The sequence below is a fragment of the Pogoniulus pusillus genome, chromosome 22, assembly GCF_015220805.1.
Source record: "Pogoniulus pusillus isolate bPogPus1 chromosome 22, bPogPus1.pri, whole genome shotgun sequence".
Lineage (NCBI taxonomy): Eukaryota > Metazoa > Chordata > Aves > Piciformes > Lybiidae > Pogoniulus > Pogoniulus pusillus.
In genome coordinates, this window is record NC_087285.1 from 12,492,976 (window position 1) to 12,518,504 (window position 25,529).

The following is a 25,529-nucleotide window of genomic DNA, read 5'->3' on the forward strand; positions in this document are numbered from 1 at the left end:
GTTAGGAATTCCCTGAGGTCTGATGAACAAAGCTGTGCAGTACTCTTCAACTGGAAAGAGCTGTCAGATAGCAGAATGGTATGAAACAGCTGAAGAGACTTACTTTCTCAGAAGGTAAGACAGAGAAGACTTCTCTTCTATGACCAAGATGCCACAGTGCCTCTGTGGAGCCAGTTCAGATCAGTGACTGATCCAGCTTTTGCTTGATCATTCAACGCTTGCAGCTCTGCAAATCTCAGGTTTCAATCACATACATCCTTATGAGATTTTCAGTTATGACACAATGAAAGGCAAGACTGATGCAGTTTCCACTACTGTCAGAAACCCCATGAGTACTCATGTCCACCAAGACCCCCTTATTACCAAACCTTGTCAGAAACCAGATATATCCGGGGAGGGGAGAAAGTGTGGTGTTAAGCAGCAATGATCAAAATCTTCTTTTCAAACTTCAGACTTACTTTTTGTGCCAATTATGAATGAAGATTGAAGGTGGCTTTTCTTCTATCGATTGAAGAAAGGACTGATGGGTGAAACTCAGTGAAAAGGACGTGAGATTTTTACAAAGGTGCTCAGATATGATTGATTCTTATTGCTGAGCTTCAGAAAGCTACAGCAAATCCATACAACGAATAGGGAGGGCTTTTCAGATCTCAGACATCATCAAAGTCACCAATGTGTGCTACTGCGTTTTCAACATGAAAAATCCACAGGTTGTGAGGAGCCCTCAAACTCCAGTATTTTTTGCTGAACTACTCTTACTATAGATTTTAGATTTCCCCTCACAGTATCTGTCCCTTGTTTCATCATTCTTTTCACTATAACGGAAAAGGAAGAAGCAGGAGACCCACAACATACAGTCTTCCCACTCACTGCTCTTTGTAAAGTCTTCTGAGTATAGGAAGGAAGGAAGGAAGGAAGGAAGGAAGGAAGGAAGGAAGGAAGGAAGGAAGGAAGGAAGGAAGGAAGGAAGGAAGGAAGGAAGGAAGGAAGGAAGGAAGGAAGGAAGGAAGGAAGGAAGACTTTTGATAGTCAGGAAAATCTAGAAAGCACAGTCCCTGCAGCTACACAGTCCTAGTCCTTAGGCTAGGTTTGTGCTAAGGGCTGACCAGCTCCAAAAATCTACCAGCAACCTGATACAATTCCAAGCTAGAACCAGGTCCAGATCTTGACCAGATCCAGTTTTGAATTCAAATGCCTCACAGACTCACAACCTTACTTTTTCTTACATGGGCACTTTTCATGCATAAGTATGTCAAGAAAGTTTTCTTTGGACAGTCATTGCTCCAGCACCCTGTTAGGCTCTCATACCCACACTGACCAGGAACAGGTCCAGCAAAACTCACACAGCAACTGAGTGAAGGCGAAAGCAGACTCTAGCCCCACTGCCTGTGGAATTATTATGGCAGTCCTGTGACACAGCTGCCTTTGTTTGTTGGTTTGTTTGGGTTTTCTTTGATAGAGTTTTGCAGCCAGTCCAGTTTCAGGACCACTTTGGTTTTCTGCAAGTCTGCTACTCAACCAGTTTTCTGGCCTTTCCCTTGTACCCTCTGGAAGTAAGTGCTGAAACCAGTCAACTGTGGAGAGCAAAAAAGCAAAGGGTTTTCATGATACATTTCTCTAAGACTGGATTCACAAACTAGTTACACAGTCCTTCAGAAGTTCAAAAGGTATTTGTAAATAAAATGCATCAATTAACCCAAAATTACAGCACAGTGCAATTCTTGGACAGATGAGATTAGTTGGCTTAGCCTTGACTAGCCATTGGGCTGTAATCCGAAACTGTGTCCTACCTGTGCAACAGCATTTGTGTCCACAGGCATCACTTCCAGTGGTAACCCTTGGGCTCACCTCGGTGGAGATGCTTGGGATCAGGACTGGCCACAGGAAGCTGCCAGCTAATCCTTCCACATGGATTTCACAGACGGCTCCATGTCAGCACCCCTGAGGATCCCACTGCCTTTCCCTGGTTTTGCTAAGGGGACAGTAATGGCAGAATCACTGGCCAACAGGCAATGCCACAGGCATTTGCTCACTACTTTGGATCCTGGCTCCAAAGCTCTCCTCAGATGATTTCGACTTTTCTCACTACTCGGGTTCTTTAAACTACATGCCACAACATCAGTACAAAAGTGTTGAGGTAAAGTGTGATAAAGCTAAATTGTCCAGCTAATGCTTGAGAATATTTTATCTCCTTAGTGTCTGATAGTAAAATTAAAACCTAAGAGGGTTTCATCCCTTCCGGCACAATCAGACTGTACTTCTTTTCCTGTTACATTGGCTATGACCCAAGGCAGGTGATACTTAATTTGGGTGACAAGGAACCACAAAGGAGTTCTTTTTCTGCTGCTGGCAGTCTGGTCATCACTGCAGACCCATGGAGAGAGCTTTCCTCTTCCTACATCTCTGGAGGAACACCCACAACACTGAATGTCTGCAGCCTCTGCTCTCTCAATCCCAACTGCACAGCAATCCAGGAACCTTGAGGGGCACAGCCCCTCCACAGGTAGGCAGCACACACCTGAAATGGAATCACTGCAATCTCCAAAGTCTTCTGGAGGATCTAGAGAGGGGCAGAACCCGTGCAGGTCCCAGGGCTGCTGCATTCCACCTTGGGAACCAGGGATGCCCATCAGCCTGTCCAAGTGCTTGCAGCAGTCAGCCTCCCCCAGTAGCTCAAGATCTTTCACTCCAGTATTTATCTGCAACATATACTAGCTCAGACTATTTAAAGCAATCAGGAATTTACATCAGGAGGCTTTAAATATAGCAGTAATTTTGTGTAAACTCCTGCCTTTACCGCAGCAAGGAGAAGGGAGGGAAAAGCCTTTCCTTTTTTAGACTTGGCAGGAAACAAGCAGTTAAATAAGTGAATACTATAAAATGAAAATCTTAAAGTGATTACAAATATGAAAGGAGTGAATACCAAACTGAAACAGCCATTTAATCAAGATAAAGTACAGAAATCCAGCAATTGGCCTCTTTCCATGATCCTGCAGAGCTGTGCAAGGGAGGCGGATACTGTGGCATTACCAATTTCAGCTGCTAGGCTGCTGACTGGGTACCCCAATGACTTCCATCCTTCGCAGCTTCTCACATGCAAAATGCCTTAGATCACCCTAGATGAAAAGTGGCTTTAATTACTTAAGAGCTGAAATAAAGAGGGAAATGTAATTGCATTTTAATTTCTCTAATAATGGCAGGATGCTGCACTCTGGTTTAAATACTGGAAAGTGAAAATAAGGACTGTTTAGATGTCTTTCCTTCTACCAGAGAATCCTTGTATTTTGCGCCTGCCTCTCCTCACCCCATGATCAGTCACACTAAAGCATTGCAGGTTTACTCCTAAACTTGTGAAATGGTTTGGTCTGTTAGTCAGTGATATCTAGAAACTGGAATTTTTTCCCATAAGCAACTTTAAGTTAGAGGGATTTTCTTGTAATGTACCAGTACCAGACCTCTCAGCTTGTGCTATCTGCTTACTCCAAGCATCTGCAGACTGGGCAGTAAGAGCACTTTGAGAGAGGTGAGAGCAGTGGGAGACTGCAGGGATGATGTTCTATGGTGGGAAAATCACTCTGTGTAATGGACAGCTCCCACTGCCTGACACACTTTATGGCTCTGGCAGCCCTTACCATGGGGAAGCTTGATTTGGTTTTCCTTGGTATGGGCAACTGACATGCAAAACCACCATGATTCTGGAACAGCAGGGGAGATCATTAAAGAGGATTTGCTTTCTCCTCACTGTACTTTAGGTGTCCGTTATGTTAAAGTATGGATGGGAACAAATCCAGTCAGCCAGCCGCAGCAGTGAGCATAACCTCACTAGGCAGCCTTTGGCAAGGAAGCTTCAAGACCTGACCTTGGCTGACACTAACAGCACTGTGGAAATTAGTGTGCAAGCCACTGCTCAATACCCATGAACTACATCCACATGTCTCAGCTGACAGTTTTTCCTTCTGCACGAGGAGGTTTTCTGCTTTTGTTGCCATCTCTGCCACCAGAGATGCTTTAATACCTCACACCAGCTCCCTACCACAAACCAGACTGTTCTCTCCTGCACACAGTTCCTCCTATGACTACACTGCCCAGCAGCATCAAATCAGACAGAATAAGCTCAGGAAAGGAAAAGATGCAAGTGGAATACAGAGTGAGGCATGTGCCTTGGCATGCCAGACATGGGTTGGAGTCAACTCCAGATGTGAGCTGAACAACAGAAAAAAAAATGTATCCCCTTTTAAAGTACATGGAGGGATGTCCAAACAATTGCTTTTGGTGAATGATTTCAGGCAGTCATTAACCTCATAGAGAGAAAATAACACACATAAATGCACAGGCAACTCTATTGTGAGCAGAAAAGGTTATCAAAACAGTTTTAAAGACACAATTTAACATACGGTGTGAAGTGAACTTCAAGTTCATTCCCTCTTGCATTTGTCTTCCCTTCTTCATTGGTTATGATGCTCAGTACAAATTCAGTGCTGACGGAGGTTATGCAGCATTTTTATCAGCAGTCCAAAGACAGACCTCAAGGTTATAAAGCTGTTATTATTGAGGCAGTTGGGTTTTGCTGAAAGAATCATTAAATCAAATTGCAAATCAAAATGGAAGCAAATTCCTCTATTTATTAAGTAATTGCTCATTAAACTAAACCAGATATTGGCTATGCCTCAGCAGACCCCTGGTCTATATTAGACTGCTGTAGGTTGGACTGACACACTTTCCACCAGGAGGGAAGCAAGAAGGGAACTGTAAGTCACAGCAGGGCTCCTCCAGGTGTCTAGGAGACTTTCAGCCCTGGTGATGTTGAAGGTCTGAGTCAATCCTTCTGTGCAAAACTGCCACCTGAAGAACAGCACAAAAGGCTGCTCCAGGATGAGATAAAGCTTACTGAAAAAAAGGTCTGGCTAAGTTAAACACAAGAGTAAAGTAAATATTATAGATGTTCTTCAGCCCTGTGTAAGGCAAATACACATAGTTAAGGCTGAATTGCAATTTGCATTCAGAAGTAGGAAGAAATTACTCCAGTTCACATTTCAGTGAATGAAATTCATCTAATGAATTAGCATATGTTGCTGTGAGACAATTTCTGGTTTCAGAGGAAGCCAAATTATATGCATGAGGCTTTCAAACTAAAATATTCTCTGTTTCTTGCAGAAATACTCTCAAATGCTCCTTCCTCAAAATGTTGCCTCTCCCCACTGGGGAGTCCTGCTCATGGGAACCCCCAGATTCCTGTTACAATATGGGAATTTTCTGCAGCCTGCTAACTTTTTTCAAAGCAGAGTAAAGATCAGTGAGGCATTATCAGTTGTCCTGAGGAAAGGCGTTGGTGTGAGGCCAGGTCAGGAGGAGAAGGGGCAGCAGCCATGCAGAGTGAGCTGAAGCCTGCCCTAAGCAGAAGGATAGACTGACACATCCAGAAATGCCTCCACGGTTTTCTTCAGGAGCCTTGCGCCCCTGAAAGGCAGTGATGCTTTATGCATAAAGCATCCTGTAACTCTGTTTACCACTGGATGTACTTCCAAACTCCTCAGTAAAAAGCCAAACAGAACAGCACCTTAGCAGCATGGCATGTTGTGAGCTGCTCCAAGCTGTATGGACCCACAGCTGGTCCCCTCCCTCCTACCCTGCTTCAGCTTCATGCTCCTTGTAGGATAGCTTTGGGACACATGGTAAGGTTTCAATCTCATTATTAATTGGACACATCAGATCTGAATATAGCACTAATAGATCAGAAGTAAACAGAGCAGATGGTGCCAATGGCCACATGATCTTGAAACCTCAAACCCATGCCTGTGGTCCTATGTCAAATGGAGCTCCCTAACAAGAAACAGCTCTGCCACTGGTTTAAATACAGGCAAGATTTTCTCCCTGTGCGCACAGCTTAGACCCTGTGCCTGAACATATCTTCTCTGCTGGGCTGCAAGGATAAAGGTAAAACTCATTCATATGCTGCAAGAGCCTCTGAAGTACTTTTCATAACACCTGTAAATAATAAATCACCCGTGGCAATTGCAACATTTTCATGGTCACCCCAAAACAGGGTGCAGACATGATCTAGCACGCTGCACAAGTGAACTTAGTCTCACAAAAACAAGCATTCTCACAAGCCAGTTGTGGGTTTTGCTCCTTCTTCAAATGTAAAAAAAACCCTTATTGTTACCATTAAAAATTCAGTACTTATATTGTCTAAGCCATCAAACCTATGATGAACAAAGTGCTAACATATCTTAAGGTAATGAACCAAGCACAGTATCTAAGAGCGAGGCCATTGTATTGTTCTTGGCAAGTGGAGTAGAAGGATGAAATTAAATTTGTGACAAGGGACATCACTGGATTTGAATATCAGCTCTATTAAGGAGAAAATAGTGAATGCATCAGCTCCACAAGACCTCTGATGATAGCACGCTGAGGAAAGTATTTGGTAGGGTCAGTAGGTAAAAACTGAGTACAATAATTCTCCTCGTTGCTGCCTTCCCAGGAAGCTCCAGAAGCAATATGCATTGACAGGGAAATTTAACTGAGCCTGTAGAAATTTATTCTGTGAGAATTTTCCTTTCTTCCATGGTAGCTGTTTGGATTTTCTTTTCAGTTTCAGATTACGAAAGGGATTATTCACAGGGGACAACAGCGTCGTATAGATGCCACTGTGCAAACAACAACTTTCAGAGGCGTAAAACATTATCACCAGAGAACATTTGATTTAAAAGTGAGCAGACAGGAAGATGTGACAGCAAGAGAATATAAAGACTAGCTCTCACCTGGTGAAGCCACCTGTGGTGCTGACGTGGGATGATTGTGCAGCCACTGCAGAGCCTCCTGCTGTGCTCACCAGCTTGTGTGCTGTCTCTGTCATTTGCAGAGGACACAGTGGTCTGGAGCAGGCTAACCAAAGCAGAGATGGAGTTAATCCCAACTTCCCCTTGGCTAAAGCTTCCTTGAGGTTATATGAAGCCTATTCTGCTAAAGGACAGTTATGCCAGTATTCCCAAAATTCTGCTCCCCCCATCTCAGGAGAAGTTTATGTCTCTTTCTAGAGCCCTCTTCACCTCATCAGGGTTCCACTTCCAAGGAAACTCTCCAAACTCTTCAAAACCCTGTTCCAACCTCAGCCTCTGCTGGTGCCCCTACTCTACAGCTCACACACCAGACTAAGGGCATATTATAGGCTGTCCACTGACAATTTCAGTAAAGGCACAGGGGAGAACACTTTTACAGAACGCATCATCACACTGGCAGTGGCCTCATTAAGCAGAGGGCACCTTGGTCCCCAGAGGTGCAGGGAGCAGTGTGTGGGCCATTAGTAAAACCAGGGCTGTCCAGGACACAGCACAGGCTGCTGTGGGGCTTACAGCAGGACAAGCCTCAGTGCCCTGGCAAAGGAGGAGGCAGAGAGCAGGGAGGTTAATTAGCTCATACTTTTAATTAATTTGCCATGCCTAAGAGGTGCTGCAGATACAGACCTGAAGTCTTACTTCTCTGACAGAGTAAATGTATTACATGTCAAATGAGCAGCATATGCTTTCCCAACCAACTGTGCCCACGTGGGCAGAGTTCCTGTGAGCTGTGCTTAACCTGAAGAAGGTATTCAGTTCCCAAGGCTCGTCTTCTCCTTTTCAGATTGATTATTAATCTGGTTTCAGACAGGCTTCTCTTTACTCTACCATGATGTGCTCTGCATGTGTTTGTGTGTGTTTCTTTGCCTATGTGTGCATGCACTGCTGTGATTTCTTATTGCTGGAAACAGCCATGTTTGAGTCTGCCACCTTTTTTTCCTTTCTGCTCTCTCTTTTGGAAAGAAGGCAAGGAGCTGCTGACCCTCTGCAGTAATTCCTGCCCTTGGCTAGAGCTGCTGGGGGTGTAGGACCTGATGCAGAATTCCTCCCAGGTCCTGCCAGCATCCGTTCTGCACTGCCAATACCAGTGCTGTTCCTGTCACAGTGAGACTGCAGTTGCACCGTTTCTGCCCTGATTGCCATGCTCCTAAAGCACAGCTACTTGCTTAGTTTAAAGCAGGAGAGGTGTCTCACTGAACATAAAAAGATGTGCAGAGATTTGAAATTAATCTTTTGCACAAACATCTGCAGGAGCAGGCTTCTGCTCCACAGTCAGCACAGCCTGAGGAGGAAGGCTCTGATATCTCCTAAATTGTCACCCTCCACTCATCACAGTTCTACCACAAAATAGCAGAGTTTAGCCCCAGAAATTATCAGCTTGCCACACTGAAATGTCTGCCATGCTCCTCAGTGGCTGAGTTATTGTGCTTGCTTTCAGGGAAGCCCATGGCACCCCTGATTGTATTTTAGCACTAAGCAATGTTCATCACACCACTGAGAGGTTCAAAGTCCAATGTCAAGTGAGGAATGCTATTTCTGTTTCTTCCTTGCTGCTTGAGGGGAAAGGGAGGAGAAAGAAGAGGTGAGAGAATCAGACACGAATGTTTCCAACAACAATTAATAGCAAATTTGGGCAGCATACACAAAGGTCTCTGTGGCATCCATGCTGAGGAGCTTGCTCGAGTCCAAAAGCTGGCCTCTGAGACTGTTAAATCATCTGGGAATATTGATGTGATTAACAATGATTTGATTTGGAAATCAATGTGAAGGAGATTGTTTGCTTGCTTTGTCCAATTTAGTCCATGAAATACTGGCTTCAACAGAGGGAGAAATTCAGACGAAGCAGGAAGGGGACGTTGAGGAGGGGTGGTGTGGGGTGTGCTTGTTATTTTATCAGACATCCGTCTGGTTTCTAGCTGGTGAAAACTTGAGCATTCAATCAAATGTTTTATGTGTATCTATAATAATCTGAACAAAAGAACAGCTGACAGCTCATGATCATTTAAAGATAGAGCAATTTCTATTTAGCAATCTTGTGACTGCATTTTCTGTATCTACGTGCAAGGCTTCCTAATCATTATGTGGGTTTTGTGGCAGTTTGGCTGCAAATGAAACACTGTGAATTTACAGGAAACCCAACATAAACACTAAGCTTTTAAGAGGAATATTAAGATGCCATTCTCCTGGGTCACAGAGCAAAGAGGCATCATAAGCAGAGCTATTAAAGGTTGCCAGGTATAAGTTGTTGGGCTTATTTTCTAACCCTAGGAGGAATGGTAATTCATCACAGATAATTTGTATTAGAAAGGAGAGAAGCTTATTTTAAACTTCAGTCATAGTAATTTGTCTCTTCCACTTTAGCTCCAGGGAGCTGCTTCTGCCAATAACTCCTGGGAGCACTGAAAGAACCTCTGGGTGAAATTTTTGTGGTGTGGGCTGGGAAGTAAACTACTAAGTAATTGATACATGAGCTCTCCTAACATTAATATGGCTTTTGAAATATGTGAAAGAGCTCAGTGATGAAATCCCAGATCCTATATGAGGGTCATATTCTGCCAAATTAATTTTGCTGAGTAGACACTTGTTCCACAGAAACCACTGTAAAAAAAAGATCAGCACAAGAGAAGTAAATGACACACAAAAGCTGAAAGCTGGTAATCTTAGCACTGCCCTTGGAAATGTTATCCTCCTTAAAATCAGCAGCTTTGTCAGCTATGATGCAGTTACCTCATCACTCACCGTGGGAAATTGAGGCTTTGTCATCCTGTCTCCCCCCATTCCAACAGGTTACTCAGATTCCCGTGAAATGCTTGGTCTCTCCACTTTGGAGTTGGAAGATTCTCCTTGTCTTGAATCAAGATTAGTTGTACAGCACTCGCTCAGTGGTGAGCAAGGCATGCTGATGGAATACAACAGTAAGACAGTTCTGACTTTTGTGCAGATCCTCCCCACAGCCTGCCATCAGCACAGGCTGCTGTACCAGGCAGCTCTGCCTACAGAAGCCAGAGGTGGCTGCTTATTCCCTTCTTCCCTCACAGCTCCCAAGACAGCACTTCTCTTGGGTCCAAACAGAGGTGTAAAGGGCTGTTAGCTCTGCTGCTGGATTTCTTCGGGACAGAGAGCTGAGAACTGGCTTAACAGTGCCGAAAGGAGCAGGGCCGACTACATGGCTTACTAGAGTCATGGATACCTTGGTTAGCCTCTGCTGAAACTGCTCACAGACCTTCTCCCCTTGCCCTTGCCATCCTTCAGAACAGTTTCTTCACAGCTGCCACTTTTTAAGGGCTAAAACTTTAACCTCCTCAGAAAGTACTCCACTTTCTAACCCAGTCCTTGAGCTGCTAGGAACAAAGTACCTCTTTCTGACACAGGAAATCACATCTGCAACATTACTGCCACAAATTAGGCATGCCCGTGTAGGCTTGGACTCCCTTGACAGAAGAGTCTCACTGGCTAAAGAAACCTCAGTGCCTTTAAGCAGAGGGATCACTGCAGCTCTGCTCTTTATACCAGGATATGTTTCCCTTTCAAACAGCTCAGTAAAGGTGAAATAACTACAGACCAAAGGAGGTGCCAAAATATCAGCTTATAGAAGATGCTCTGGTGCTTAGAAGAGATTAACACACTTTACATACAAAAGCACTGAATGGAAACATTGAGTTACTCTATATTTGGACATTGGGCAAAACCAACATAATCCAAAGAAAACTTGGAGGTGAACAATCTTGCAGTGGCAAATGCTATCAGCAATGAGGCTGATCCCAGATTGCTGCAGTTAGCAAGACAAAATGATTACAGCAGTCTGGGCTGTGAGCCCCTCGGATGTTCAAGGTTTTTCTCTAAACTTTTCTCTGCAACTAAATTCTTCACCCAGTAGATAATCTGAGTAATGATTCAATTCACTGCAGCCTCCTCTGTGAGTCATTACTAAAGCAACTCTTAAACACAGGTTAAGCATTTCAAAGAAATGGCTCCACCTTTTGAGAATGGATGCAAACCCCAGTTGGTCAGAACTAGACATTCAGACAAAAGGGACTTCAATTCTCACAGGTCAGATCCATCTACATCCAGTGGTGCATGCTTTTATTTCAGCACTTTAGCTTCTTTGTGCAAGACTAAAGTGAGTCTACTTTTTTGTCATGTATTTGTAATATTTATTCACATTAAAAAGATCCAGATTATCTGGGCAGTGCCTATAGCTTTTCAGATACAGAAAATAGCCCCACTATTAAACGTATCAACTAATGGGAGTATACCTACAGAAGTGACAGGAGATGAGACTATTCTCTCTCCTGTGCCAGAAGAATTTTTGGTGCTTCTGAGCGCTGTGGAAATGCAGCTCAACCCACGGGAGGGCAGCGCCAGGTGAATTGTTTCTATTTCTGTAATGTACTCTTCTAGCAAAGCACCTGAAGAGCTGCCTCTATCTTTTTTTTTTTCACCACTGTGGATAGAGAGTGGCAGACACACAGCACCAGCCCTCCAGCACACCATACCTCCATAGCAACACAGTCTTTTAGCCTCTTTGTCCAGTCTGAGACCACTAAAACTCCTCTTTTGCCACAGCACCGCACTCAAAGGTCTGCACCCATAACGACTCTTTGCACTGGCCCTGGAGGCAATTGGCTCTGCAGCTCAGTATTAAGCTCAGCAGCTGTCTAGGCTTCTACACAGGCCCACTTGTACTTAATTCCAACAACATTTGAAACTAATGCCACCACAGCTTGTAATGCAGTAATAGCTGAGCCACATCCAAACTTGGTGTGCGTGCGAGATAAACACTACAGCGGCTCTCAGCTTGCCTATTACGGTGTTTGCCCTGTTGTTCTCACCAACATCAGCACTGCTGACAAAAAAACAAGCACTGCATTTTAATAAATTTGGAGAGCTGTGTTTGGCTTCCCAAGTAGCTCTGCAGGCAGCCTGATGAAAGGGAGCTACATGCTGCTGCAAACCAGACTTCTTTGGGAAAGAGGGAAGGAGATGAAGCAAATGTTTCTGAGGTTCAGATGAGCAATCTTCTGTGTAAACAGATAATCCCCGAAGGAAAGGCAACTGCAGAGTTATTTTGATTAAACAAGCCTGGAATCACTGAATTTCTTCTTCTGCAGAGTCCAGGAAAGGAATGGGACAAATTCCCAGTGCCAGTCCCAGTCAAAGGAAGTAAAGGTTTTGAGAACACTCTCTTACTGACTTTACCCTTGTTCCAATACCACCTGTAAAGTCTTAGCTAAAGCTAGTATTCTCAAAGCAGAACACCTTATCTTTCACATTTTCTACCTACAGAATCAGAGAACCATTCTCCAACTCTACCAAGTCTGGTGCTAAACCGTGTCCCTCAGCACCACACCTTTGCATTTTTAAGCATCCTCGGCGATGGGAATTCATCCACCTCCCTGAGGATCCTGTTCCAGCGATTGGGAACCCTTTCAGTCTTCTAATATCCAATATAAACTTGCCCTGTTGCAACCTGAAGCCATTTCCTTTCCTCCTATCACTCGTTCCTAGGGAGAAGAGACTTTGGTGACCTCACCACAATCTCCTTTCAGGTAGCTGTGGAGAGTGAGAAGGTCCCCCCTCAGCCTCCTCCACATTAAACCCCAGTTCCCTCAGCCATGCCTCACCAGACCTGTTCTCCAGAACCTTCTTTGCTTCACTGCTCTTCTCTGCACACACTCCAGCACCTCAGTGTCCTTCCTGCAGCAAGGGGCCCTCAGCTGGCAAAGGTTTCCCCTCTAAAATGCTCGGCAGACCCTTATTTCACTAGATGCCCACGCCAGTTTGTGCCCCTGCCCTGTCCCTTCCCTTCCTCTTCTGAAAGCAAGAGCTTTAATTCTCTGAAAAGCAGAAGTGCATGAGCACGGCCCCTGGCTTTGAGCGCCAGGGTTAGCCGGGCGGGAGCAGCGCAATGCGAACGGCGCGGAGCGATGTACGCGGTACAGAGCGCAGCCGTGCGGATGCCGGCGCCGCTCGGCGCTGCCGGCGCTCCCCCACCTCCCTCGGCACCGTCTTTGCTGTTCCGTTTCTGCCCCCTAATGGACAAAAAGAGCTCCGCAACTTCTGCTGCTGCTCCCGAGGAGAGGGAGGAAAAGCCCCGCAGCGCTGATGCCTTGGAATTCTCCCCAGTCTGGCTGCGGCTCTGCACCGCTCCCCCCGCACAAGTAGGCGAGGGCCAAACGCGCCGGGAAGACTCCAATGCCGCTGAGGCGGCAGAGCCAGATGGCAGGAGCCAGAGCTCAGCAGGCTCCTATAAATATTTGTTCTGCTCAAAGAAATAAGCACGTTTTGGGTCTCTCAGCCAAATTGGAGGCGTTTGCACCAGAGAACTAGGCTTTATCACAGGATTTCTTGAGCCTCAAAAGGGGTTTGTACACAGTGGGTTTATTTAACCAGTTCAGAGCACTTCTCCCCCACCCCCTTTTTTTTCTTGAGGATGCAAGCTCCAAGACTAAGGAGAAAGAGAAAACTCTGTGTGGGAAACTAAAGCTAAACAGCAGAAATAGAAGGCCAGAGCTTACCTAGTGTCCAGACAGGAGGGAGGAATGAAACTCTACAGAGACCAGTTGCAAAGTTCCTGACCCACCTGATTCAGGTGGAGAGGTCCTATGAAAAGATGGAGAGCAACAGATCTTGTCACTGGATCTGTTGGGCACACTGTGCTGTGGCTCCCTAGAGCAGCCAGATGGGTGACAGACACATTTTTTAAAGGTTCTTATAAGTGTCTGTACATGAGTTCCAGTGAGAGCTTGTGATGCCAGGTCCTCCAGGCCAGTCGTGTGCCAAGCCACAGCAGTGCAAGTGGCCACAAGCTGCCTTGGCAGCCGGAGCACTACTCAGAGAGCGCTGAAGATGTGAAGTGGCTCTGTGGTTCCTTCAAACAGCTTTTGAAAGCAGCTTCCAGCAGCTACAGCTCATGTTTTCACTTGGTCAATTCATTCCAGTTGTGAGCTGTTTTGAGTAGCAAGGGGAGCTGGGGGGACATTTTTCAGTGGGAAACTACAGAACAAAACAAACACTGTTGGTTCCTTTCCAAATTGCATTTTGAATTCCATTCTAGTTCTGGGCATGCTGTAGCATCTCCCACAGCTTCTTAACTGTCTCCTTGCACGTTTAGCTGGTTGGTTATCTTCAGTCAGAAAGCTTTGGCTTACGGTGCAACTGCTTCTGGACAGCATCCCAAAAGAGACAATCTTGACACTATTTCAGTCCACGTCATAGAATTTGCTGTCATAGAATCAGCCAGGTTGGAAGAGACCTCCAAGATCATCCAGTCCAACCCATCACCCAGCCCTAACCAATCAACTAGACCATGGCACTAAGTGCCTCATCCAGTCTTTTCTTGAAGACCCCCAGGGACGGTGCCTCCACCACCTCCCTGGGCAGCCCATTCGACGTTTTGGTCCTGATCCTGCCATATCCACACCACACAGAAGGCAGTGCAGGGAGGCCCTGTGTCTGTGTGCTGCATGTGGCACTTTCCAAAAAAGGCAGAAGAACTGAGCAGATGATTCTCTGCATAAGATCCAGAGGAAGAGAAGATGGACATGCCTGGGTGATGTCTCTGCAACCCTGTACCTCGAGCCTCTTTCAAGCTGCACTGGTTTATAGCAGACCTCACTGAAACTCAGTGAAGGATGGGCACACGGCTGTCCTCATTCCTGCAGTCACCTCCACACCAAAGGCATGCAGGGCTGTGCCAATCCTTTGATGTGTGGTTACTCTATGACAGTGAAATCTTAAAACATAGAACTGCTAAAGCCTGAATCAGCCCCAATGTCCATGAATGCCTCTCAGCAGACTGCATGGTCTGCGCAAGAGGATTCCTTAAGATCCTGGCCAGATTCAGTTCCTTTGATCCATATCTATTCTCCAACCAGAAACTTCCAATACCAATATAATTCCAACCCATTTGGCAGCTTTTCCAATCTCCATTAGTGCTCCACAGCCCAGAAGAAAATGTAGTTGGTTTAGAGCAGTCAATGGAGTGCAAAATTTCATCATTTAATCTCCTCTGCAGTAGTGTAGCTTCCTCTTCTAGATCCTTGCCTAACAGGTGTATACTCTGTGTCCTGATCCTGTCTCATCTGATCACAGTGAGAGAAGTGGCATATGAATTAGACCCTGGATGTCTGTTGTGCTGGGAGGAGAGTGGACACATCAGTCACCCAAGATGCAGAATGGGAAGGCTGGAGGATGTTGAGTGTTTCACACCTCTTTGCATGTTTTCTCTTAGATATATTGTGAGAAATATGACCAATTCAACTCTTTTTTCCCTGCAGGTTCAAGAAACACAAAAATCCTCTTAGTGCCATGCTTTTGTTAATTAGAAGGGATAGGTGATAGGTTGGACTTGATGATCCTAGAGGTCTTCTCCAACCTGTTTAATTCTGTGATTCCGAGATTCTAATTATTTGATAACACCTCCTCAGCTGGCTCATCATAACCTATTGTGAGGCATTTCCAACAATGAACATTTCACTGTACAGATGAGGAATAATCCCACCAGTATAGACAAAAGGCGCCAATGCTCACAGCTAGTTTGTGCTAGCTGAGAAAAGTGCCTGTCCTCACCTCTGGCATCTTCCAGGGCAAACCAGTAGCTTCAAACCTCACCCAGAACAATGGGGCAGTCAAACACTTACAGCAGCTAGAGGCCAAAACCCCCATCACTAGCAGCAAACTTCCCTGCCACAGCACTGGGAGCTACCGAGCAAAAAGCCCTTGCTGTTACAGCTGTAATTACATAAATCCCTTCCATGTGTTTGTGTCAAAACCACTGATCAAGAAACAGTATTAATTAGACCTAATCCACACTTCGAAGGCAGCAGAACATATCATCACAGCTCAAGGGGGTTTAGGGCAGCAGAGTGTATGTCTCAGTAAGGCTTCCTTAATTTTATCCCCGTGATTTTGAAGGTGTGAATGCTCAAAGAAAAAGGAAGAAAACAAAAGAAAAATAACAGCTTTGCAAATTTAACCCTTCTAAGGTGCAACTACCACTCTAAGCTGTCTGTCAGATTAAAACCTCCTGTGACTGTACCTAGACAAACTGAGCATACCCTGGAAGTTTGTACCTTTGAGAAGAAACATTGCAATATCATGGAGGTACTAAATAATCTAACTGTGAGCACATCTGTTTGCTTCTTTCAGCAAACCTGGCAACTGCATGAGCAAAGGGCTGAACAAGCCACCTAGGTTATTAACTGCAAGAAGGCAAAGTCTGAGATCTCTGGCAATGCTCCAGCCCCACCAGCCTGATCCCAACACAACTGGTTGCCTTGCCCCACCAGCTGTCTGCTAGAAAGAAGGGGCAGAAAGGAGGAGCAGGCATTTGGAAAACACCTCATGCTTTAGACTAGGAAGAGTTAAAGAGACCAGGAAAATCTAACCAAGCAAGCAAACAAACAAAAACACCAAAAAACCCCCCCAGCAACTCACAACAAAAATTCAGTTCCAACAATTAATGACATTTTGATAACCACCCCCCCCCCCCCTTCAGAAATGGAATTCCATTTTAAAATGTACAAAGACTAAAATCTTCATAAATATCCTATTAAGAAACTTGTGGTGCTGTTTTAAAGTTTCAACTGAAATACAGTGCATGAAGGTTGCCATAGCTACAAGCAAAATTTTAAATCACTGTTTTTCATCAGAGCAGCTGCAGTAGCATGCAGAAACAAGGGTGAAGTGGGGAAGCTGGAAGGAGTCCGACCAACTTCAAGCTCCCAGTCAAGTGACTCTGAGGTTTTCACAAACACAGCTTAGGAACTTTTAGTATGCTTTCTGCTTTTTAAAGAAAGTATTGCCCTTTGTTATTTGGCAGCACCCCAGCAAATGCTGTCAGCATTGCATGAGATCTCAGTCAGGAGAAAAGCTTTGCTTTCATGCTGGAGAAGATAAAAATTTCCACTGCTAAGCCTCTACCATGGTGCAAATTCCCAGGCACTGAAGGATGTGCTGTGGCCTCAGGTCCACTCTGAAGGGCTTTCTGCATAAACTGATTGACTGGCAGCAGTGTGCCTAAAAATACCACAAGAACAGATTTCTGTGCCCAAGAAAAACAATTCCTTGCCTGAACTTGCACAGGAAAATGCGGAAAGGAGGAAATGGGAAAAGCAAATGAAGCTCTAAAATACTAGCTGGAGGCTTTTCAAGTGGAGTTATGATTTAGATGACCCTGCCTCTGATGGTGTTTAATGATTCACGGGCATCAGGAGGCATTGTCCTCTCCTGTAAGAGCTCTACCTGGCAGGAACGGGCAGAGCACCTTTCTGAGCAAGAGTACAATCAGAAAATGGGCATCTGTTCAGAGGGAACCCAGGCTAGGGACAACACTAATAGCCTCCCTTATACTCAAGCCTTTCAACCAGAGATATTAACTATGGCAAATTTCCTAGAAAACTTCAAATAGATTCATTTTGTGTCCTCAGCCAAGTATGTCCCTGTGCCCCAGTCTATAAAATGAGAATAAATGAAGAATAACATTTCTCACAGGAATACCAGGAGAATTACCTTCAGCACAACAGTAATTGAATTGCTATCTACAGAAAGTGGAAATGCTTGGCTGGGTTTGGGTTCTTTCCTAAACAACAAATTAATGATCATTATTTAATACACTGTTATGAATCTGAAAGGATCATCCCAGTGATGATTATTTTTACACAAATTGTATCGTTTATATATGACCTGCTCTTAAGAGGTACCTCCACAGCAGTGAAAGTGCTGCCTGGTAGCATGAAAGCTTGCAGTACTCTGCCATCACCTGCACAACAGGCAAGCAGCAGATCTGTACAGATAAATCTTCTGGGCAATGAATTTTTCTTTCAAATCTGATTTCAAAATTTCCTTCACATCTTGAAATTAAACAGCTTCCTATCCCCATGAATGTATGTTTATTCATTCCAAAACTGAAAGTGTTTTTGTTCCAGAGGGTAGTACACAACAAAAATTTGCTGGATAAAAGAGAGTGGCAAACAAACAGGAGGAAAATCAGATCAAAGCTTTAAAGTATATAGCAAAACAAAAGTAAAAAAAAAATAGTGTCTTGGCAGCTTGTTCTACTAAAGTACATTCTCTGACTAATTTCCATTATCTAAGGCCAGACTGGATGGGGCTTTGGGCAGCCTGATCTAGTGGAAAGTATATTTGCCCAGGGCAGGAGGGTTCAACTCAATGTTCTTTAGGGTCATCTACAATCCAAACCATTCTGTGATTCCATGATCTGCAAGTGCTGAGGCAGAGGAAATCCTATCTTCAACACAGAAAATGAAAACAACTTTTAGAAAAGGAATGGTGCCTCATTTTTGAAACTACACACTTAATGGAAGCCTGATGCCACCCATCTCAGTGCCTTAGACAGGTAATGGCACAGCCTGCTCCAGCTGGCCTTATCCAGCTCTCCTCTCTAGGTCAGCAGCAGGAGGTCAGAAAATGAAAAATAAGGCTGACTACCAGAAAGACAACCTAGTAAATACCTTTCATAACAACTTTATTATAATTTAGTTTTTATAGGTATCTCTTTGCCAGTGCAAAAATAGGCTAGTATAGCAGAGTAAGGGAAGGATGTCAGTGAGCAGAGATCTCCATACTTGAGTGCATATATCCTGTCAAAGGGACAGACCTTCTAGGATATCTTTAGGCATTAACTTTTCTGAGGCAGAGTTCTTTTGAAAGGAAGGAAACAGAAGATAAAAAAAGCACAACCTGCTGTATGGTTCTGCTGCCAAAAAAACAGATTGTGAGTCACTGAAAACTAGTGACCTTAGTCAGCATATTGCACTCCATAGCTTTTAAGCCCTGCTGTTTCTTCTCCAAGGCAGATGAGAGGCTTGTCAAGGATGTAGTTTCCATATATACACATGCACACTCCTGCTCACGTTAAAGTGCTGTTTGTCTCCACTGTGCAGACTACTGAACCTGATGTAAACTCATCATTTTCCTGGAAGCAAAAAAGGGATGGTAGTCAAAAAGCCACAGTCAGCAACAGCTATCTTGTCCCGGGGTACCAAAGGTGAGCAAGGGCAGAGCCACCTCTAGAGGAGTGTGCCATGTGCAGCTACTCATTTGAAAAGGCCTGAGATTATTTGCTGAGAATAAATGCCTGTCTGCAGCCTGCACTAACACCTCTCATCAGCATTCACTGGACAAGGCACACAGAGTGTAAAGAAGAAATGCAGAGGCTTAAGGATAAGATGATGTGTGGGAGGCAGCAAAAGGGAGCAGTGTTTAATGCTGAAGAGCACTTTTCTCACCTTACCTGCAATGCAAAACATGCAAACACTTACAGATCTGCTGCTGCAGCTCCTTTCTCTCTGCCTCTGTCCACACCAGTCTGTGCTGTTTCACCATTTGTTTCCCTTCTGCTTTTGAAGTAGTGAGCAATCCCCTCCAGCACTCATAAGGTATTTTTTCACCAGACCAAAGCACTATCTTGAAGCAGGGAGGAAGAGTCCTGGGGGATGAGCTAAAAAAAAAAAAGAGAAATAAAGAAAAATATTTTTTAAAAAAGAAAAATAAACAATCATACAATGTACAGAAAAGCCAAAACCAAAACACCACAAAAGAGATGTCATGAAAAAGACAGGGAGGGATCAAGGACCAAGAAGACAGCACAGAACATGAGGCAAGGGAGGAGGCGGCAGCTAACCACACAGTGACAGTGGGTGACATTGGGGCCCAGTCATACCAAAAGAAGGGTGTAGGTATTTGTCCTCATTCGTGTGTTGTGACTAGTAAGCAGACATCCACAAATGAAGAGCAGCAAGCATGCAACAGAATTCAGGGCAGCTTCTCCGTTTAAGTGCTTGGACTCCCAGTTTATTCAACTGCGAAATGTAGGCAGCCTTGCTGCTCTGCCAGAGCTGTGCTAGGGAGATGCAGCACATGGATTTATTTGGAACTAGATAAACAGAGTAAGAACTGTAAGAACCAGAAGGTGGCATAGATCAGCTTGAAAAAGATACAGAGAGGGATGTCTTTTTAGAAAATACTTTACCTGCCCCAATATCAACTTCCCAATCTACAGTGGCATTAAATATGGCTGCATTCACCTGAATGATTCTGTGAAGAGGAAAAGAAGTACAATGAAAAAAATCAGAATTTCACTTCAAAATTAAACATTTAGAAGACCAGATTAAAGAGATCTGGCTGGCAAATGAGGGAACAGGAGACGATGAGAAAACCCTTCAGAAGAGATGCAGTCATAAGAGCTGTGACACTTTCACTTTTGCTGCCCGTGCACAACGCTGGTGAATTCAGTCAGGCTTTGCATCAATTAACACACGTAACACGTTGTGCATCTGGCAGGAAATGAGTCACCTCAGCACTGTGACACTGCATTACTTTGGTGTGCTGAGAGGCACCTAGGGCCATGCAGGCTGGCTGGAGTGTGAGCTGCAGGATGGGTCATCCATCCAGAGGACTGCTCTGGCTACAGTGAAGCAGCATAAACTTGTATAGTACAAGACAGTATAATTACACAGACAGAAGGTACATGGATTTGAAACCACATGCTTAAACTACTTTCTCTTCTGCTGGAAAGACACAGCATGTCAGCAGGACAGTCTGGGATGTGAAAACTTATCTGGTTTAAAGATCCCAAGAACATCCAGAAAGAAGAAGCCTTCTCATCCAGGGCAAACAAGTGCTGAAACTAACTCCAGTAGACTGTAGCAAAGAAAGAACACAGAGTGGTCAGTCACTGCAGGGTTTGCCTCTGCTTTCAAAATAGCTCTGTGCCTAATCATTTGTGCAGGTTAACTTTCACCCAGCAGCAGCTGTGGAGCACAGAAAACACCAATGCATTTTTGAGAGGAAAATGGGCTGAGAATAACAAACTCTGGGAACAGCTCTTTCCTTCACCACTTTTCACATGAACAGCTATGATCAGAACATATACTTGCTGAGGACACAAACACCATCTACTTTTTCCTTACACATAGGCTGTGCAGCTGTTTTGTTATATGCAAACCCAACATTCACAAAGGGCTACAGCTCAAAAGCTTGGCAGAAGTCTCATTACTTTCACCTAGACACAGGCAGTCTGTGGCACCTCTTCAGCACTGTGCAGATGTACCTACTGACTTTCTGATAGCAACAGCCCATTTGCAGTTCACCAGTGGTGCAGTAATCTGGTGTGTGAATTTGCAGGGAGCAAGGAATCACACTCTGGGGGTATTCACACAAAGCCCTTTGGGTCTCCCTTTGCCCTTCCTGTGAGTACAACCACAGGTGCAAGCCATTACCAGAGTAACAGCAGCCTTGTATCTGTTCCCTCATTCGCCCAATGGTGACTTGTTTACCCCTCCATACTTTGACTGCTTAATCTTAATTTGGGATACTATCGATAGTGCCATTATTAGTTCACAACTTACCGTAGACTTGAGATAAAAGCATTACTTACACCACAGTTGGAGGTCTGCCCTCAAAGAGATGACACTGCTGAGACTCCTGTAACTAAGACCATCTTGGTTGCACCAGTGGCCTTATGTGGTTACCACCATGAACAAATCATCTTCTCTGCTCCACCACTGGCTGGAGGTTGGGCATCATAGAGAAGGAAGTGGATGAAGTTCAGTGTCTTCAGCCACCTAATATCCATCATGCTGCGTGCAGCAGACATGCTGTAAAACTGCTCTGCCACTCTCTCTTCTTTTGCAGATTTTGCTAACTCCAACCTTAGAATTAATTCCCTCATTCTGACAGGGAAGATAGATGACATTAAAAAAAAGAGAGAAGTTTCAAGATCATCCTTTGTTTTGTGTATTTCTCCCTCTTATTTAATGGATATTCCCACAGCAGGAGCTGGTGGAACTGGTGAGCTCTTCCAAGAACTGTAATTTCTAGACTGGTGAGCACAATACTTTCAGACAGCCACAAAGAAACTCTTCAGTGCCTAGAATAGTAATTTATATGAAAAGCACATCAATATGAAGGTACGTCTGTATCCACAGGCAACACTGAATATATCTGATTATTTTTAGTGTAAATACATTTTCAGAATAAAAGGCACATGACAGTTTTAAGCTACTTAGCCGAACATGCTGCTCTTGCACCTGTGGGATTTTAATATCTCTGTGCTTTTAAGAGCATTGCACCACAGGGATAAGATCAGTGCATGATCCACTTTACTGAGATGGGAAAATGTAATTTAGGAAGGTGTTATTATTGCAGGAAAGAAGTGGAAAGCTCATTGGTAATGATAACTCTTTAGATGCTTAAAGACCAAAAAATGTTATTTTCCTGAAGCCTGAATGAAAAATTTGCACACAGATCCTTCAAAATAAATAAAATACCCATCAGGCTGTGACTTGAATGAATCCCCCTCTAAGGGGACACTTGTGCTGCTTTCTAACACATACACATTGCCATCACGGATTACACTAGAAGCTTCCTAATCCAAACACTTTGGAAGCACATTGCCATCTTCAGGAAACCAAATGTCTGTTGATGTGAAGCTGCTGGTGACTGGTGCTCTTTACAGCCACAAATGAGAGTTTCTTATTTTTGACTGAAAATAAGTATTTGGGATACAACAAAGCAAAATAAATAAGAACTGTAGAGCAGCAGTACTAGGCAGAGGAGGTTACAGCAGACTGTCCGTTGGCAAAGCTGCCTTTCAGACCAGGAGGTTCCAGGGTTTCACTCACCATAGCAGCACTGCACTGCTTTGCAGTATTTGGGGCCCATCATGCAATCAACAGTGTCTGTGAGATTCATGTGTAACTTTGATAAAGCTAAGAGGAAAGAGTGGAGTGAATTAAACTGTGACCAGCAAGAGAGAGCCCATCAGCTAAGAAAAGATTCAATCTGTATATAGCTATTTAACATGAGAGAGCCTGGCCACTGCAATGAAACCTCCCTGTAAAAATGATTCACATCAGTTATTCTTTCTCTCCTGCTTGCTGCTATCACCAACCAAAAGAGTCGGCGAATGATCAAGTGCTTCTTTGATCGCCTGTGCATGTGAAGACAGAAATATCCAAGCTAAAGAACTGAGCCCCATGGGTCTGACAGCAGATTCAATTACAACCCATGGAATTCAGTTCTCAAAGCTGAGAATACATGACATTCATTTTAAGGCTGTCCTGACACACAGCAGTATCTCACGCTCCCACTTGCGCTCTCCAGTGCCTGGCCTTCTTCCAGGTGCTGTAAAACAGAAGAGTGAAACCTTCACTGCAGCCAAAGCAGCTCTACTCAGACTGTAGGTCAGATGCAGAAAAATGGCTTGAGGACATATGTATTGAAAAATAGGCTATTTCGTATTTTCTTTTGGCACCAGAAGTGGCCACACATACAGAAAGAATGTGCCTTAACACACAGCAGAATTCTTAGTAATAAAAATGAAATTTATAGCCAAGAAGTATAACAGTAAAACATATTGCACTTTCCTGGACACCTCTGAGAATTTCAAAACAGGTAAGTTATAAATTGCCTTCCCTCTTCCCCCCCCCCAATTTTTACCACGTCACAGACACAGAGGCAAACTCTTCCAGTCACTCAGGAATCTTTGCTAACAAAATAATCCATCCAGAAGATCAAAAGAAGGAAATCTGCCACTGATGCAGCCCTTGAGAGTCATCAGAGTCCGGGTGGCAAAAAGACAAGCAGAAACCTTCAGTATTACAGCTGCACAGTTGTCCCCTGACATAACTTTGTCTGATGTGACAATCTCATCCCAGGGTGACAATCTCACCCAAGGGCAGGAGGTCTGAACTACAGATAAATACTGTTCAAACGCACTTAAGATCAAAGCTGACATCTCAGACAGGAACACCTCATAGCTTCTGACAAACCTGAGAGAAGTCACAAGTTCCATTAAACTTCATACCCCAACCTTGGAATTTTTGAAGAAAAATAGATTGGATAAGCTCTTGGCTGATGCATTCATCTCTAAATTAGATGTTATGTCTGCATAACACCATGTATAAGCAGTGGGGCTAGTTACTAAAAAAAAGAACATTTAAGATTTGGAGCATTTAAAAAAATGTTTTCTTTGTGTTCTAGTGAGATGAGACATCACCAAAAAAAATCCCTTTGGGTTCAATTAAAAGAAATATTTGGTCTGTAATACAACATTTGGAGGTCAAGGAGAATTCAGATGAAATCTTTTAGCCTTAAAAATGAAATTGAAATACATTTCCTCAACAGAATCGTTCAAAGAGAATGAAATATTTTGCTTCAGCATTGCTTTTCTTGAATTATAAATAAGTGTAATTTGGATGGGTTGTTTTTTTTTAATTAAAAGTCTTGACTAAAAATCCAAAAAGCATCAAGGAGTTTCTAGCTTTTCCCTGAGAAAGCAAGTTCATTCAAAGCTGCAAAATATTTCCTTTATTTTTTCTTCTGATAGAAAAATGCCAACTTATTCCAAACAAAAGTTTACCCAGCCCTGGCAGGGATCCAAAGCAGATAAAGCTCCCTAGTCAGGCTGAAGGCAGAGGTACTGGTGACTGCACAGCCAGCACTGAGTGGATATGAAAACCTTACTCCCTGCACAGCCTTTCCTAGAGCTATTACTGTCTAGTTTTCTAAATCATTTAATTTAACTAGGAACCCACTCTTAAATTTATCTCTGAAACCTTCATCTCAAATGAACAACAAATGCCTAAGAAGACTGCAATGAATGACTCTTGATATCACCCAGTGTCACTTTTTTCAGCTAAATTAGTGACACATGCAGCCAAACCAGCAGAGGCTCAGCGCTGAGCACGTTGCTTGGCAAGATATCCAACAGCTCCGCTGTGTGGCCTCCAACAGTGTGCCTATGTCTTCTCAGCTCTAATTGTTTTCTTAGGCTGCTGAAGCAGTCAACCAAACAAGAGAAATTAAAAATATGCTTCTTTAACTATTTCCCTTGCTGAGAAGGAAAACTCTGAATAAACATTTTCGCAAAGAAGCTGTCTTGTGGCGTCCACAGCCCAGTTCAGTTCCGCTGAATTGTCTCAGTGAGACTTCTCTTAGAGGAAAAACAAATGAACAAAAGTAGTGTTTTGTTAAGGTCCTGAAATAAGACACAATTTTTATCTGCAACTCTGAAATAGGACACTGGAGCAATAAATTTTGTGTGTCAATTTTTTCTGATTGGTCACTTGAGTTTCTGCTGAGTAGCAGCAGAGTTTCTGCTGTTACCACTGCCCTTCTGTGGTAACTACTCTTCCAATATTGAGGTGGAAGAACAAAAAAATCAAATGATCAATGAGAACATGATGTAGAATTATAAAACGAGTTGTGTTGGAAAGGATCTCCAAAGGTCATCTAGTCCAACCCCCCTGCAGTGAGCAGGGACATTCTCTGCTAGCTCAGGTTGCATGATCAAACAGAGAATGGGTCAAGAAGAATAAAGGATGGAAGCAGCCAGCCTTTGGGACCTTGCCCCAGCCTGCATCAAGTGCACAGCATCTCTGTAAAGTACCTGGGAAAAGATGGCACTGCCTGGGCACCAGCACGGTCAGCACACACAGCTGGGGACACCCAACTTTAGCACATCCACATTCCACCATCAGGCAGGCTAATGATAAGGAAAAATACAAAATGCCCCTCCATAAAACACTAACCCACTTCTCACATTTCTTGGGTGAGTGCCTGCAGAACTGCCCCCTTCCAGGGAGACCAGCATGGGGAGCAGACATTCCCAAGCCAGGAATGCAGATGAATATATTTTAAGATTGCTGCCTCAGAGTTGGGAACCTG

The 25,529-nt window shown here is 44.0% G+C and overlaps 1 long non-coding RNA gene across 5 annotated transcripts in view; it reads right to left on the reverse strand.

Annotated features, from left to right (window-relative positions):
- Positions 1-21,668, reverse strand: part of LOC135185213 (uncharacterized) — a 39,642-nt gene extending 17,974 nt beyond the window's left edge. For 2 of the 5 annotated variants that reach the window (XR_010306406.1, XR_010306404.1), the window contains exons 1-7: positions 21,238-21,668; positions 19,522-20,501; positions 19,121-19,299; positions 13,355-13,439; positions 9,576-9,735; positions 6,762-6,885; positions 4,395-4,567 (exon numbers count right to left, since the gene is read on the reverse strand). This is a non-coding gene — a long non-coding RNA (uncharacterized LOC135185213). The remainder of the gene's footprint in view (positions 1-4,394; positions 4,568-6,761; positions 6,886-9,575; positions 9,736-13,354; positions 13,440-19,120; positions 19,300-19,521; positions 20,502-21,237) is intronic. The other 3 variants (XR_010306405.1, XR_010306408.1, XR_010306407.1) reach the window with 3 other exon arrangements.
- Between the last annotated feature and the right edge of the window lie 3,861 nt (positions 21,669-25,529).